Source organism: Rhinolophus sinicus, chromosome 14 (genome assembly GCF_057876585.1).
Source record: "Rhinolophus sinicus isolate RSI-liver-muscle chromosome 14, RSI-T2T, whole genome shotgun sequence".
Taxonomy (NCBI): domain Eukaryota; kingdom Metazoa; phylum Chordata; class Mammalia; order Chiroptera; family Rhinolophidae; genus Rhinolophus; species Rhinolophus sinicus.
Genome location: NC_142514.1, coordinates 173,358,274 through 173,371,515, shown reverse-complemented (window position 1 = coordinate 173,371,515; position 13,242 = coordinate 173,358,274). Strand labels below are relative to the sequence as shown.

The following is a 13,242-nucleotide window of genomic DNA, read 5'->3' as shown; positions in this document are numbered from 1 at the left end:
GTGGTATGACTCCCCTACCTATGGCTCCGCGGGTGTTCCTTTTTGGCCTCACCATATCCTGCGTTCTTGTATGGGGAGCGGGAGCAGAGACCCCGCAGGCCGCCCCGCACGACAAATGGCACAGCGAGCAGGGTCTCCCGCATGACACCTAGGTATGCTTATTTCCCCAGGAAACAATTCAAAAGAGACCGGAAGCTGGTAACACTGGTCTCTGGGCGAGGAGACTGGGTGAAGACTGAGAGTTTCCATTAAACAGGCTTTTGTTCTATTTCCATATTTTCTGATTATTTTCCTCCTAAGCCTTTCACCAGTAAAACACGATTCTTTTCAAAGCACTTCTGAGAACTGGGAAATCAAATAAATGACTTCTGGGGAGGGAGAAGACCCTGGAATTGGTAATCTCCCTCACTTCCTGGAACCTTCTTACTTCCTTGTCACCTCATCGTGGCCTCCTTCTCAGCCCGGGTTCAGAAAGATAGGTCCCAATTCCCTCAAAATTTCTGTAGCTGCCACTGAACAAGAGATTAAGGGCTGGAAGGGAGCAAGGGGCCAGGTGAGAGGCCTCTGAGACCCCTAGATCCTGCTTCCTCCCCAGCCTAGCCGTTAAGAAGACACAAACTGGCTCCAACAGGGAAGACCCTGGTTTCCTGTAAAGGAGCACAGCCAGGAAACAGACCATCTTGAGAATGGGCTTGGGGTTCAGACCACCTGTGTTTGCATTTCTACACCTCTGTTTCCCAGCTGTGTGACTTTGTGCAAGTGACTTAACCTCTCTGTGCCCTGGTTTCCTCAGCCATAAAATGGTGATAATCACAGTACCAAATTAGAAGGTATAATAGGCTGAACTGTGTTCCTCTATATTCATATGTTGAAGCCCTAACCCCAGTACCTCAGACTGTGACTGTATTTGAAGATAGGGCCTTTAAAGATATGACTAAGTTAAAATGAGGCTTTTGGGTGGGTCCTACTCCAATCTGACCGGTGTCCTTAAAAGAAAAGGAGGTCTGGACACCCAGGAAACACCAGGGAGGAAGGTGCATAGAAGCAAGGCTATGTGAGGACACAAGGAGAAGGTGGCCATCTGCAAGCCAAAGAAAGAGACCTCAGAAGAAACCAGATCTGCTGACACCTTGATCATGACCTTCTAGCCGCCAAAATTGTGAGAAACTAAATTTGACATGAATTAATTTATTTAATCCTCACAACAGCTCAATAAATCAGGTATTATTTTTAGTCCCATGTTATGGATGAGAAAAGGAGACACAGAGAGGTTGAGTAACTTGCCCAAGGCTGTGGAGCGGGTGAGTGGTAGAACTGGGACTATAAGCCATTCTATTGGATGAGATCAGACTTGCAAGTGCCTTGGCACACTGCAAGTGACCAATACATGTTAGCCATGCTCTTGACCTGAAAAACACTGGGCGAAAATGGAGGGAGGCACCTCCTGAGCACCTGCCAGGTACCGGGGATACAGGGATGAGCAAAGATTGACAGGGTCCCTGCCTTCTGGGGCTTATACTAAAGTGAGGGAGCTAGGCATTAAATAACCACAAAGACAAGTCAACAATCGCCCAACTGTGATGAAACCACATTAAGGAGGGGATGGTGGAGCAATTGGAGCCAACAGATGGGGGAAGTTGGCCCTCTTGGGAGTCCAGGAGGGCTTCCTGGCAGAGGTGATGCAGGGGCTGGACTCCAAAGGATGAGGAAGAATCAGGTAGTTAAAGAAGAAGTAAAAAAGCATTGCCGGGGTTGGGGGAGGAGAGCATGTAGAGTAGCCCTGTGTGGGTGGGGGCCAGAGAAGGAAGCAAGGTCACAGGTGGGCTGGAACAGAGGGAAAAAGGCTTGGATGGGGGAGGGGGCAGAGGCTGCCGGACAAAGCCTTTTGAACACAAGTGAGAATCCACTGAAGGGTTTCCAGCCAGGAGGCTAACAGGATCACGTTACACAACAGATGTTTTCCCTAACAAAGTGTGTAAGTTGAACTTCGGTAAATCAAATTTTATTTTTAAGGCAGTAGGGAGCAATGGGAATTTGAGAGTTCATTTATCTGTAAATTGAATGAGGACCCCTGATCCAGCTGGCATGGTATAGATCTGGCCTGCCTCGAATGAGGTACACCTGTTAGGTAATAGCCCTGAAGGCGGACTGGCCTCCCTTCCATGTGTCAGAGTGGCATCCTTCTGTTCCCCCAGAAGTCGTGGGAAAACCCAACACCACAGATGTGGCTCTACCCACGGGGCCCCCACACAGCCTGTTTCCTGTGGTGACACAACCTTCCAGACTCCCCTTCCCCAGCCACTCCTCATCCTCCAAGCTGCAATTTGCACTTCACTCCATGGGGAGGCGGGGGCTACCCCCACCCCCAGATATAAGGATCTTTCCTGAGTTTTTCATGGCATCCTGGGGCTCCCACCTGGGTTGTTTCCTGTGGTGTCCCTAGATAATCGGGGCCCATGGGCAGAGGCCTCCATGCATAGCAAGGAAGAATGTGTCCCAAAGAAGTTACGACTAAGAATTCATTCATTCATTCATTCATTCAGCATGTGCGAACTGAACATCTATTGAACCCCAGGCACTGAGCTACACCCTGCAGGCTCCGCGGAGAACAAAGCAGACAGGTTTCTGCCCTCATTCCATTAAGGGTAACCGATAAGAAATAATCAGAATAATTCTAACACTCACTGAATACTTTTGAAGTGCCACATTCAATCCTAAGAGATACATGTATGCATTTGAATCCTATTTTATCTTCATAAAACCCTGTGAGGTAAAATGGTAGCACAAAGGAGTCGAGTAGTTTGTCAAAGATCAAGGGACCTGGCTGAACTGGGATTTTGAACCCAGGCCATTATGTTCAGAAGCCACACTCCTAACCCTCAATGGCATCCTGCCTCCTCTGCTTTCATTGCCTGGGGAAGAGGCTGCATATCTGAACCCTCAAACCCTCCTGGGCCCCTACAGGCTGGGTCTGTAGCTGACAGCCATCTGCTGTCCCTCCTACGCTCCCTCCTTGTGTAGAGATGCCCAGATACCGCACCTGGAGAGAGGAGCTCAGCTTGCAGAAGTCAGTGATTTCCAGTGCTAAAGGTGAACCCAGGACACATAGCAAGTGAGAACAATTCATCTCAACCAGAGATTCTCAACTTGAGAGGAGATGGAGGAGATGGCAGGCAACTCCACAAAGATACATTGAAAGAATGTAAATGGTGCCTTTCATGCAGTCGTTTCAAATCATTCTTTCTAGAAAACACACTATCTGCAGTCGGTTACAATTCATATACGTCGCTGTTTTCTGAGCCCATACTGAACACCCAGCACCTTTCCAGGCCTGTCAAGAGGGAACAAAGATTTCACAAATGCTTAGTTGTGGACACAGTGTGTTGGATGCAGTTACCTCCTTTGACGCTCATAACTAGGCCACGAGGTGGGTATAAATCCCCACTTTATAGAGAAGGACCCTGAGATGTACAGAGATTAATCTACCAATCACTTACTAGTTGCATAGTTTTATGAACTTGGGCAAATTACTTAACCTCTTTGTTGGTTTTCTTGGCTGTAAAATGGGGCAATGACATACTCACCTGCTATGGGTTGAATTGTGAACCCCCAAAAGGTATGTTGAAGTTCTAACTCCTGGTACCTGTGAATGTGACCTTATCTGAAGATAGGGTCTTTGCAGAAGTAATCAAGTTCAAGTTAAAATGAGGTCATTTGACCCTAATCCAATATGACTGCTATCCTCATGAGAGGAATAAAGTTGAACGCTGGGAGAACACCATGTGATGACAGAGGCTGAGATTGGGGTGATGTGTCCACAAGTCGAAGAACACCAAGGATTGCCAACGGCCACCAGAAGCTAGGAGGGAGCAAAGTGTTGGCAGGTAGAGCTCTGCCAGCACCTTGATTTTGGATGTCTAGCCTCCAGAACTATGAAAGAATCAATGTCTTGCATGGAGCCCCCAGTTTGTGTCATTTTGTTACAGTAGCTCTAGGAAGCCTCACAGGGCTCCTGAGGCGGCCCAAAGCCCTGTCTCAAGTGTTCCTACAGGAGTTGAGGTCTGGGGCTAGGAGTAATGAGGTGTGTTTGAGGAACCACGCGGTGCCAACTCACAGCCTCCCTGGCCTGTGTGCCTGCAGTGCTTCTCGGATAAGCCGGGAGTCAGCGTGCCTTCCTAGCATCTCGGTGGCAGCTGAGGTGGGAGGCCAATGTATGCAGCGCCCACAAGTGTCCACTACGCCCAAGGGGGCAATGGACCACCTCGGAACCCTGTCTTGGGAAGCCATCCTTTCCCAAACACCCCTCCACTCCAGGGTCCAGCGCACCAGCAATTCCCATAGGGTCTGTTCAAGGGGACAGTTATTCCGGGGGTGTTTCTGTTTTGGCTCAGAAGTGCCTCGTTCCCCTAGGAGCTAGAAGCCCATAGCAGATGAGAACCCTGGGCCTGCCCTGCTGGAGGGAGCCCTAAATGTCAGGCACCAGGTGGCTGCAGGGCTGCTCCCCCAGGAAGCTGAGGCACACTTGGCCGGGGAGAGTGCTGCAATCTGTCCCAGCTGGAGAGGCAGCAACATAGGCGGGGGCCTCTCTCAGCCGCAAGCCCCAGGCCTCTCACTGACAATGGTAAATTAGACATGAAAAGACGGGCCTAAATCCAAGGGCCGGCCCGGGCTCCATATTCTTCACCCATTTCAAATCGAAGTTATATTAGTTCAACCTAAGAGCTCTGCCAGAGGCTGCTGGGGATGGATACCCAGTGCCTCTCCATCCAAGACACGGTCGTTATGGGTGGGCATTGCCAAAGGCATCTCTTCCTTCTTACTCAAGTGGGAGAGGAGAGATGTACAAATGTGTTGAGACCTACTATGTGCCAGGCACCTGATTAGCTTTTTAACTTTCCCATATTCTTCCCATTTTGCAAAAGAGAAACCTGAGGCTCAGAGAGATGAACAAGTGCCCACTAGAAGAGTCAGGTTTCAAACCTAGTTCTGGCCATCTTACTGTCTGCAGAAAAACAGGGCTGGAGAGCCTCATCTGGCCCCCTCTCCTTCCCTGGCCAATTCCATGAGGGCCAGCGTGGGGCTGCATAGGTGAGACAGGAAACACAGGTAACCTTGTACATCATTTGGGGGACACCCCAAAGCTTGAATGCACAGCAGTTCCCAAAGCAGTGCATATAGGGCCCAAATTCCTATGGCTTTCATTACGAATATCTAAAAGTATGTATGGCTTCTCTCACCTCATGCCCTTCGGCTTCTCCCTGAGCTTCCAGATAGTTCCTGCAGCTTCCCCTCTCTGGGCCCTTCTCCTCCTGACCCCTGCACACACATAAGGTGAATACAGAAGCTCCACACCATTATGATATGGGAGGTGGAAATAGGAGCAGAAGTAGGTACTGGAGGATTCTGGGAAGTTTTCAGAGAAGTAAATTTCAGTAAAAGCCAAAGGTGGCCATGGGAGCAACTAAAGGTCAGGGGTTAAAGGTCAAGGGCCCACCTTAATGCCCTTGCTGTGTATTTATTCCTTTGCCAGTCCCTTGGGCCTCTCTAAGCCCCACCTCCCTCCAGTGTATTATAGGCAATATATGATCTGCCCAGAGATATATTTCCACGTACACAGTCGGTAATCTATAAAGAGCAATGCACATCAGGGATTATTAGGAAAAGGAATCTTCCATGTTTTATGGACTATGCACTGGGTCGATGCTAGAAGCTTTAAAAGCACCATCTCAATTAATTCTCACAGTACTCTATTAGGGAAATGTAAATGGAGGGAGTTAGTGCTCAGCAAATATCCACCCTCTTCCTTACATTCTCAGCCTCCCTTATAGCTGGTTGGGAGCCATGTGACAGTTCTGACAAGTACTAGAGCTGAAGTGATGTATGTCGCCTCCTGGCTAAGGCAGGTTAGCGTTAGTGTGCCTTTTCCATCTCTCTTCCCCTTCTGCAGTAACTGTGGGTGCCACATAATCCAGGTGCAGCTACAAAGATAGTGAAGTGACTAGCAGCCTGGGTCCCTGAATACCCATGTGGAGCAGAGATCCATGTTAGACAAGTAATGTGAGCAAGAATTAGCCTGCAGTGTTAAGCCACCGAGAATTTGGGGTCATCTGCTGTGGCAGCTAGTGTTACTTTACTTAACAATATCATTGTTGCTATTATTCTGATTTTGACAGATAAAGAAACCAGAGCCCTATAGCCAGTAAGTGGCAGAAACAAGACTCAAATGCAGATCTGTGACTCCAACACACATCCTCTTTCAATTACAACCTTTTGTTGCTTAATAAGATCATTCCCCTCCTGGAAGCAGTCTTGCCCCAAAAAACTCCTTCCCCTCACTGTCCCCAGGATGGCTGAGTAAACAATGCAGGATGAAAAGGGGGAATCCCATAAGGCATTCTGAGCCTGGAAAATGATCAAAAGCAGGGAGGAAGGGGGCTGACTGAATCTCAGGGATATCTTCCCTGGGGCTTTGGCGCTCACAGGAGGTTTTGAAACACGAGGAAAGATCACATAGTGGGTTAGAGCAGAGGATGGGGAATCAGATCAACCTAGGATCACATCCCAGTCCCATCACTTACTCTCTTGATTTTTCTGAGCCTTTCCAATCTGTAAAATGGGGACAGCATCTGAACCAACCTTGAGGGTAGAGGTGACAGAAAGCATTGGTTAGCTCCTAGCTGTGGGGTGAGCACTCCCACAGTGTCTGTTACCATAAAGAGCACCACTAGGACGGCTCAGAGCACCAGCCTTGCCGGAAGGGGATGAGGCAGAGATACAGCGGGGGGAGGCTGCCTCAGCCAAGACGGCTGATGGAGCCCAGAGCCTTAGATCACAGACCTGGCCCAGCCCACGTCCCTGCAACAGACTCAGGAGCAGAACAGAGAGGAAAGCAGGGCCAGCCAGATAGAATGCAATGTAGCAGAGGAGCCAGATTATTTATTTTGAAGTCGAAAGTGTCTCCAGGAGGATGGCCTTCTATTTGGGTGAATCTGGGAGTTGTGTATCAGCTTAAATTCATTATCTGCACATATGGTCTTCGTACTCTGGTTCAGGGTGGGAAACAAAGGGTGGAAGAGAAATGATGGGCAAATACGAGCTGATGAAATATCATCCCTCAAGTGCCAGAAACCAGGATATTTTCAGTGACGTCAAAGTGGGCTTCCTGCCATGAGGACAGGGCTATCGTGAGAATACTCACAAGATTTTAACTCAGGAGTCCCTCAGTGAGGCAGGGAAAGGAAGAAAGAAAACAAAAAAGCAATTTATTTTATGTACCCTTGTCTTCCATCCCTAAAGCAGACATACAAACATACGCACTATACCACGCCCCAGAAGATCAGAGCTGGAAAGGATCAAAGTTGATCTTCCCCCCCACTTTACAATAACAGTAACAATGACAATAATGACAGTGAAGATAGTGACTATCTACTAAGCATTTACTGTGCCAGCCCCTGTGCTAAGTGCTTTATACATTTCATCTGGATAACCAGTCACAACAATAAAATGAGGTATTATTAGTCTCATTTTACAGATCAGGAAACTGAGGTTGAATGGCCTAGAGTTACATAGCTAAGTAGGAGAAAGCCAGCATTCAAACCCAGGCAGCCTAACTACCACATAATGCTGCCTCTAAAGAAATAGGGAAACTGAAGCTCAGAGAGGGGTAGTGACTCATTCAAGGTCACACAGCTCCATTTGTAACAGAATCAGGGCTAGAACACAAATCTCCTAACTCCTGATTCAGTGACCCTTCCACTCCATCTTGTTGCCTCTTAGTATGTACACACACACACACACACACACACACACCCCGAGAACATGTTTCTGCTCATCTCCAAGTAGTTTAAATCACTAATTAAAGCAGCAGTCTGGGGTGCAGACAAGGGGTAAGGGTTGGACCTTAAGATAAGTGCTGAGATGAAAGACCTGCTTTGCCAGCTGCAAACACTGCTGCTCGTCATCTCACTCTCTCTTATTTTAATAAGTGTTTCATTATCTGCGCCCCCTCCCTACATCAGAGCGCTGATGCAGGGCCAAGGTGCCAGCCTGTGCAGCAGGAGGAGCCCAAGCTGGCAGGTTTGCTCAATGGCATCAAGTTGCAGAAATACCCACTCAGCCCATCATCTGCTCCTGGGGAGGGGCCAAAGTGCTGGTTTCCAAGACCCCTCCCTTTGCTGTGTCCCAGAGGAGCATGAACAAATGTCCCTCGTTTTCTTCTCAACAGCTGATGAAATAGGCCAGAAGAGCAGCCCTCTGGAAAGAGGGGACCCCTAAAAGGGGCAGCGCAGCCACCAACATTTGCTCTTGCCAGGGAAAGGGAGAGAGTGAGGGCAGGACATGCATGAGGAGAAAGGCAAGATCTGAGCCTGCAGACAGACATGGAGCTCCCGGGGAGCACCAACATGACCCTCTCCACCCCCAAACCACAATCTGATGGAGGTCAGGAGCCTGGTTCACTCTGCTAAAGCAGGCGTGGGGTAGGGTGGGGCAAGACAGCCGAGAAAGGTGCCCTCCACTGGACCGAAGGCAGAGCAGGGATGCCCAGCATCCTAAAGGTTAGACTCTCCTACATGGCAAAGCCCCTCAGAACCTCCTGGGCCAGGACCCTCAATCCATAGACGGGGAAAGCAGACTCAAGCGGGGAAGTGACTTGCCCAAGGCCACACTGATGAGCCATTAGAGTTGGATTTGAATCTGCTGTTTCCTCCCTTTCGGACCCCCTCCCACAAATCCCTGCTGTAAGCCCTTGCCTCAATATCCCCTCACACATCTGTTCCTGCCCAGCACCCTGTCTTCCAACCACACTCCCCAGACCAGGAAAACCTCATTAAGTAACTCAAGGAGCAACTTCCCAGCTGACAAGGAATTTTTTATACGGGGTGGGCTGCTTTGGGGGATCAACCCAAGATGTCCTAACTCCAACTCCAGATGAACTTTGGCTTCTAGAAAGTGCTCTAGAACTTTCACGGATGCAATGCTATTTCAGCCTTGGGTTGGGTAAAGATACCCTGCGGGTCAGCCATTTAAATGGATTTGGGGACAGGAAAACAAGGACACAAAGTGACCAAGACTTGAAATTTTGCTGAATCAGAGACCACAACGTGCCTGGGAGCACTGTGGGTCCACACATGATAGGCTAAGTCCAAACTGGACGTCAGCAGCCCTGGGGTCTCAATTCCCTCTTCTCTTCAGGGTATGTTTTGGGGGGGCGGAGCCGGGTGCAGAGAGAGTGAGTGGAACACAGGAGCTGCCAGCCCTTGGGCCTCCCGCTCACACCCAGGTTCCAAGGGCAGGGCTGTTCCCGGCAGGCTTTCCTCCACAGAAAAACAAGAGTCACTAAAAACAAAACAAAAAATCCTTTTGTTTTCTAGCCCCATGGAATGTCTTGAAGACACATCCAGAGACCAGCTCCTCCACCCTTTCCTCTGTCTCCCAGCTCCCTCTCCTCTTCTACTCAAAAGAAAAAGCATGTTGCTCTTCCTTTATGACAACTCTGTCCTAGAGCAAGTTGGTAGCACCCAACAAAAATGTTAGGTGGGCTACATCGAAAGCAAGCACCTCAACTTTCTTTCAGGGTCCTCCCCATTTCCATCACCTTTGCAGGAGACTCAGGGGACACTGGAAGGGGACTGCCCAATGAGCACACAGTTTCTAGCCAAAAGAAAGATGAAAACTTCCTCAGCCCCTATGAGGCCACTGCACCAGCTTTGATTTGCTCATTTGTACTCACTTGGGGTGCAGGAAGGAGGCAGGGAATTAGAGAGAGAAATGAGGCAAGAGTCCCTTCAGTGTCACACAGCCCCACACATGACAAAGACGATGCTCTTCACAGATGCCAGCAGCCACCTTGCTCCGCAAGGTTTTGGCAGGGACACAAAGACTCAACACACAGGGCCCCTGAGGTCAGACAATGGGACACATAGCAGGTTTCCACCAGACCAGATGAATGTGGCCTGTAGACCCCAGATTGGGGGAAGGGGGGGTTCCTGTTGACTGAGAAATTTACCACTTGAGCCCAGGCTGCTCAAGTCTTTAAGGGGCTCCCCTCATCCCCAACTTGTACCTCCCAGTTTATTTGTGCCCAGAATGAGGATGGATAAGAGGGGATAGGCTATGCTCCAAGACTCTCACTGGGCCACAGCAGGTAGGGGTCTGGCCTGATCCAGGAAACAAAGGTACAACTTTTACAAAAAGCGTGCATTCAGGGGTTAGGGTTTCAAACTCCAAAGAAACCTTGAAAAGTTAATTCTCCCATCCATTTTCTCCACACAAATTTGCTGTTAGTGTACAGTTTCTCTCGTTTGTCTTTCTGAGAGTGAGTTTTTAGTTCACCCATAGACCGTGCTAGTCCCCCAGGAAAACCAACTCCTGACAGCCAAGCTTTCCAGCACACGGTGCAGTTACAACTGAGGCACCGAGCCTCCTACTCGGACCCTCTCCCCCAGTCCGCCTGTGGAGCCGGATGCTCCTCTGGGAGAGGCCCCGACGGCGTGTTTTGGAGGGTCTGTGGTTGTCTATCCTGGATTTTCAAAGCGTTTGTCGCAGGAACCAGGACTCGCGTTCCTGTGGGTGAAAGGACCAGGGAAGGTCGCCCCCTGGCGGTAGTCAACTCACCTCAAGCCAGCCGGGTCCCAAAGCCCGCGCGACGCCGTTCGCTAACCCGCCAACCCTCCAAGCCGACTCCCACTACACTCCCTAATTCTGGAGATGCCCGAGCTTCGGATCCACCGACACCCCACAGAACCTGCTTCCCCGAACCGCACACACCGTGTAGGAAGTTAGGGGGGTCCCCCGGAGGAAAGCGTGGCGCTCTCACCCCGCACAACTGCCAGGGACCCCGAAGATCGCACGCCCTCAGCGCCCTACTGGGCCCAGCAATCCTCTCGGGCCAGATCGTCGCTCCTAATCCCTGGTCCCTACCTGCCTTCCTACAGTGTAGCGAAGCGCGCACCCCTCCCTCAGGGCTCAACCTTCGCCGAGATCCTGAACCTTGTAACCACACCTGCCACCCCCGCCGTTCTCCTGGCGCCCCACACTCACCCACCCACCCAGGCTCAACGCGGACTGGCGCTGCACCTGTCCGGTGGGAAGCCCCCAGCTCTCAGCGGATTCGGGGACGAGCACATCTCCCTGACCCTCCCAATGCTAGTTTAAGTAGAACTTGGTTCCAAGGCTTTCCCGGGACCGTCCTGGGATCCCCCCAATCCCACCCCCAACCCCGACCGTGCCCAACAGTCTCCCAGGGGGAGCGCGCGTGGAGTCTCCAAGTCCCTGGGGACGTAGCTGCGAGACGCACGCAGGGCACCGAGGTGCGGAGCCCCCTACCTTCCAGAGGCAGCGGCTGGACCCCGCGCCAACTCCTGCCGGCGGCCGCGAGGGAAACTTTCCCCGGGCGGAGAAGCGCGCTCGCAACTTGCTGGGCGCCGGCTGCCTTCCTGGCGGCGGCGGCGGCTTGTCCAGGGACCCGCTGGCGCGAGGCGGCGGCCGCGGCTGCACTCGCTCGGGGCTCGGGGTTCGGGGCCGGGGCTCGGGCGGCCTCGCGCGGCTCGGCTGTGGATCGCTCCGCGCTGCGTCCGCCCGGCAGCCTGGAGCCCCCGAGATGCTGGCGGCAGCTGCAACCGCCCGCCCGCCCGCCGGCCCCACCTCCCAACCAACCTCCGTCCCTCCCTCTCCCCCGCGCTCCCTCCCTTCCCCAAACCTCCTCCCCTTCAGTCTCCAGTCGCCGCCGCCACCGCTGCCGTGGCGGCCGCCGTGAAGGCACGTCTCCTCCCGCGGGCTACTCCTCGCCTCCTCCCTGCCTGGGTCTCCGCCTTCAGTCCCGCATCCAAGCCTTGCTCTGGGGGGCACTGGGCCACCTTCTGCCCTTCTTCCCTTCCTATGCCCCTTGCCCGCCTCCCTCCTCTCCTCATGAGCCCCAGCTCCGGCTCAGTTCAGAAGATCTGCTGGGGCAGTGGGCAGGGTGGCACGCTAGACCTGGAGTATTTATTCCAGGGAAACTTTACACTGCCCCACTCCCCTTGACCCGACTGTAGGGTTGGAGGTGGGGTGACCCTCCATCCGAACCTCGTTCCTGGGCTTCCGGAAGCCCTGGGAATACCTGCTGAAAGCCAGCAGGGTTCACCCTCCCTGGGCTGCTTTAGATTGTTGCAGGTAACAGAGGCGACTGGAGGGGTTGCAGCACCGGGAGAGAGTCCTGACCCCAGACCAGATGCAAATGACTTGATTGCAAGAGGCCAGATCTGTGTCTCCAATCTCAGGACTTCTCTTTCCATCTTTGTACTGCTGCCACAGCCACAGAACCCTTCCTCAGCCCCTGACACATGACGTCAAGGAAACATTTAACCTCTGAACCTCCTCTATAAAGCAGCTACCCACCCAGCCTGCCCCAGACAAAATGGGTAAGCAAGCGGATCAAAGCGGACAGCCCAAGTGAAAGTGCTTGCTAACCGCCAGCTGAGAGGGGTCAGGTTGTCCACTCCTCTTCCTTGGGCAGCTCTTTTTGGAGTTGAGTCCCAGCTCTGATGCGTCCATACCCCGTGCCTGCAGCCCCTGGACATTCAAGCCCACAGAATTGCTACAGGAGGAGGCCCCTTGGTCGACAGATTTGTACCAAGGAGAGAGTGACTGATAGGAGTTGAACCTACTCCAGTCTTGAATATGAATGTTGGTGATGTCAGGCCACAGGGCAGAATTTCAAGGGGCAAGAAGTCGCTGTCTTTCCTTGGCCGCATTCCAAGAAAAGGATACATCCCTCTAAGGACTTTGAGAATGTCTGGTCCTTTCAACCATTTCAATGAGTCACTGGGTAAATTGAGGAGAAGCTAATAGAGTAGAAGTGTGGCTGGGAGGGAAACAACAGGATCCACTGTTTTGAAATGGACCCAGAGAGAGCAATGCTTAACCCAAGGGGAGAAAAATCTTTAATAGTGCAATTTCTGTAACACAAGGGCAGGGAAACTGCTAAAGGGCCTCAGGCTTCACACTCACCCCTTCAGCTGCCAAAACAGGGCTGGGGGAGAGGCTGACCCTTTGAGCTGAGAAACCCCACAGGCCCTGCGTTTATGGAATGCTGTTGGAAAAGGCTATCTCGGATGCAAGGCACCACATAAATTTAAAGAGGAAAAAAGCATGAGCCTATAATAAGGGTGCAGGGACTGGGGAGGTAGAGGCCAGAGACAACAGGATGGAGGGATGGAGTTTCTAAGGGTCTGGGGCATTGGTAGAAGCAGGCAGGAGGAAGTG

At 51.7% G+C, this 13,242-nt stretch overlaps 1 protein-coding gene across 3 annotated transcripts in view; it reads right to left on the bottom strand.

Moving 5' to 3' along the window:
• The window catches only part of TSPAN18 (tetraspanin 18), a 181,034-nt gene extending 169,404 nt beyond the window's left edge, over window positions 1-11,630 (bottom strand). For 2 of the 3 annotated variants that reach the window (XM_019746421.3, XM_074336252.2), the window contains exon 1: window positions 11,326-11,629. The gene's annotated coding sequence lies outside the window, so the exon portion shown is untranslated. Of the gene's footprint in view, window positions 1-11,325 lie in introns of all 3 variants that reach the window. The other variant, XM_019746423.3, reaches the window with a different exon arrangement.
• Window positions 11,631-13,242: the final 1,612 nt, after the last annotated feature.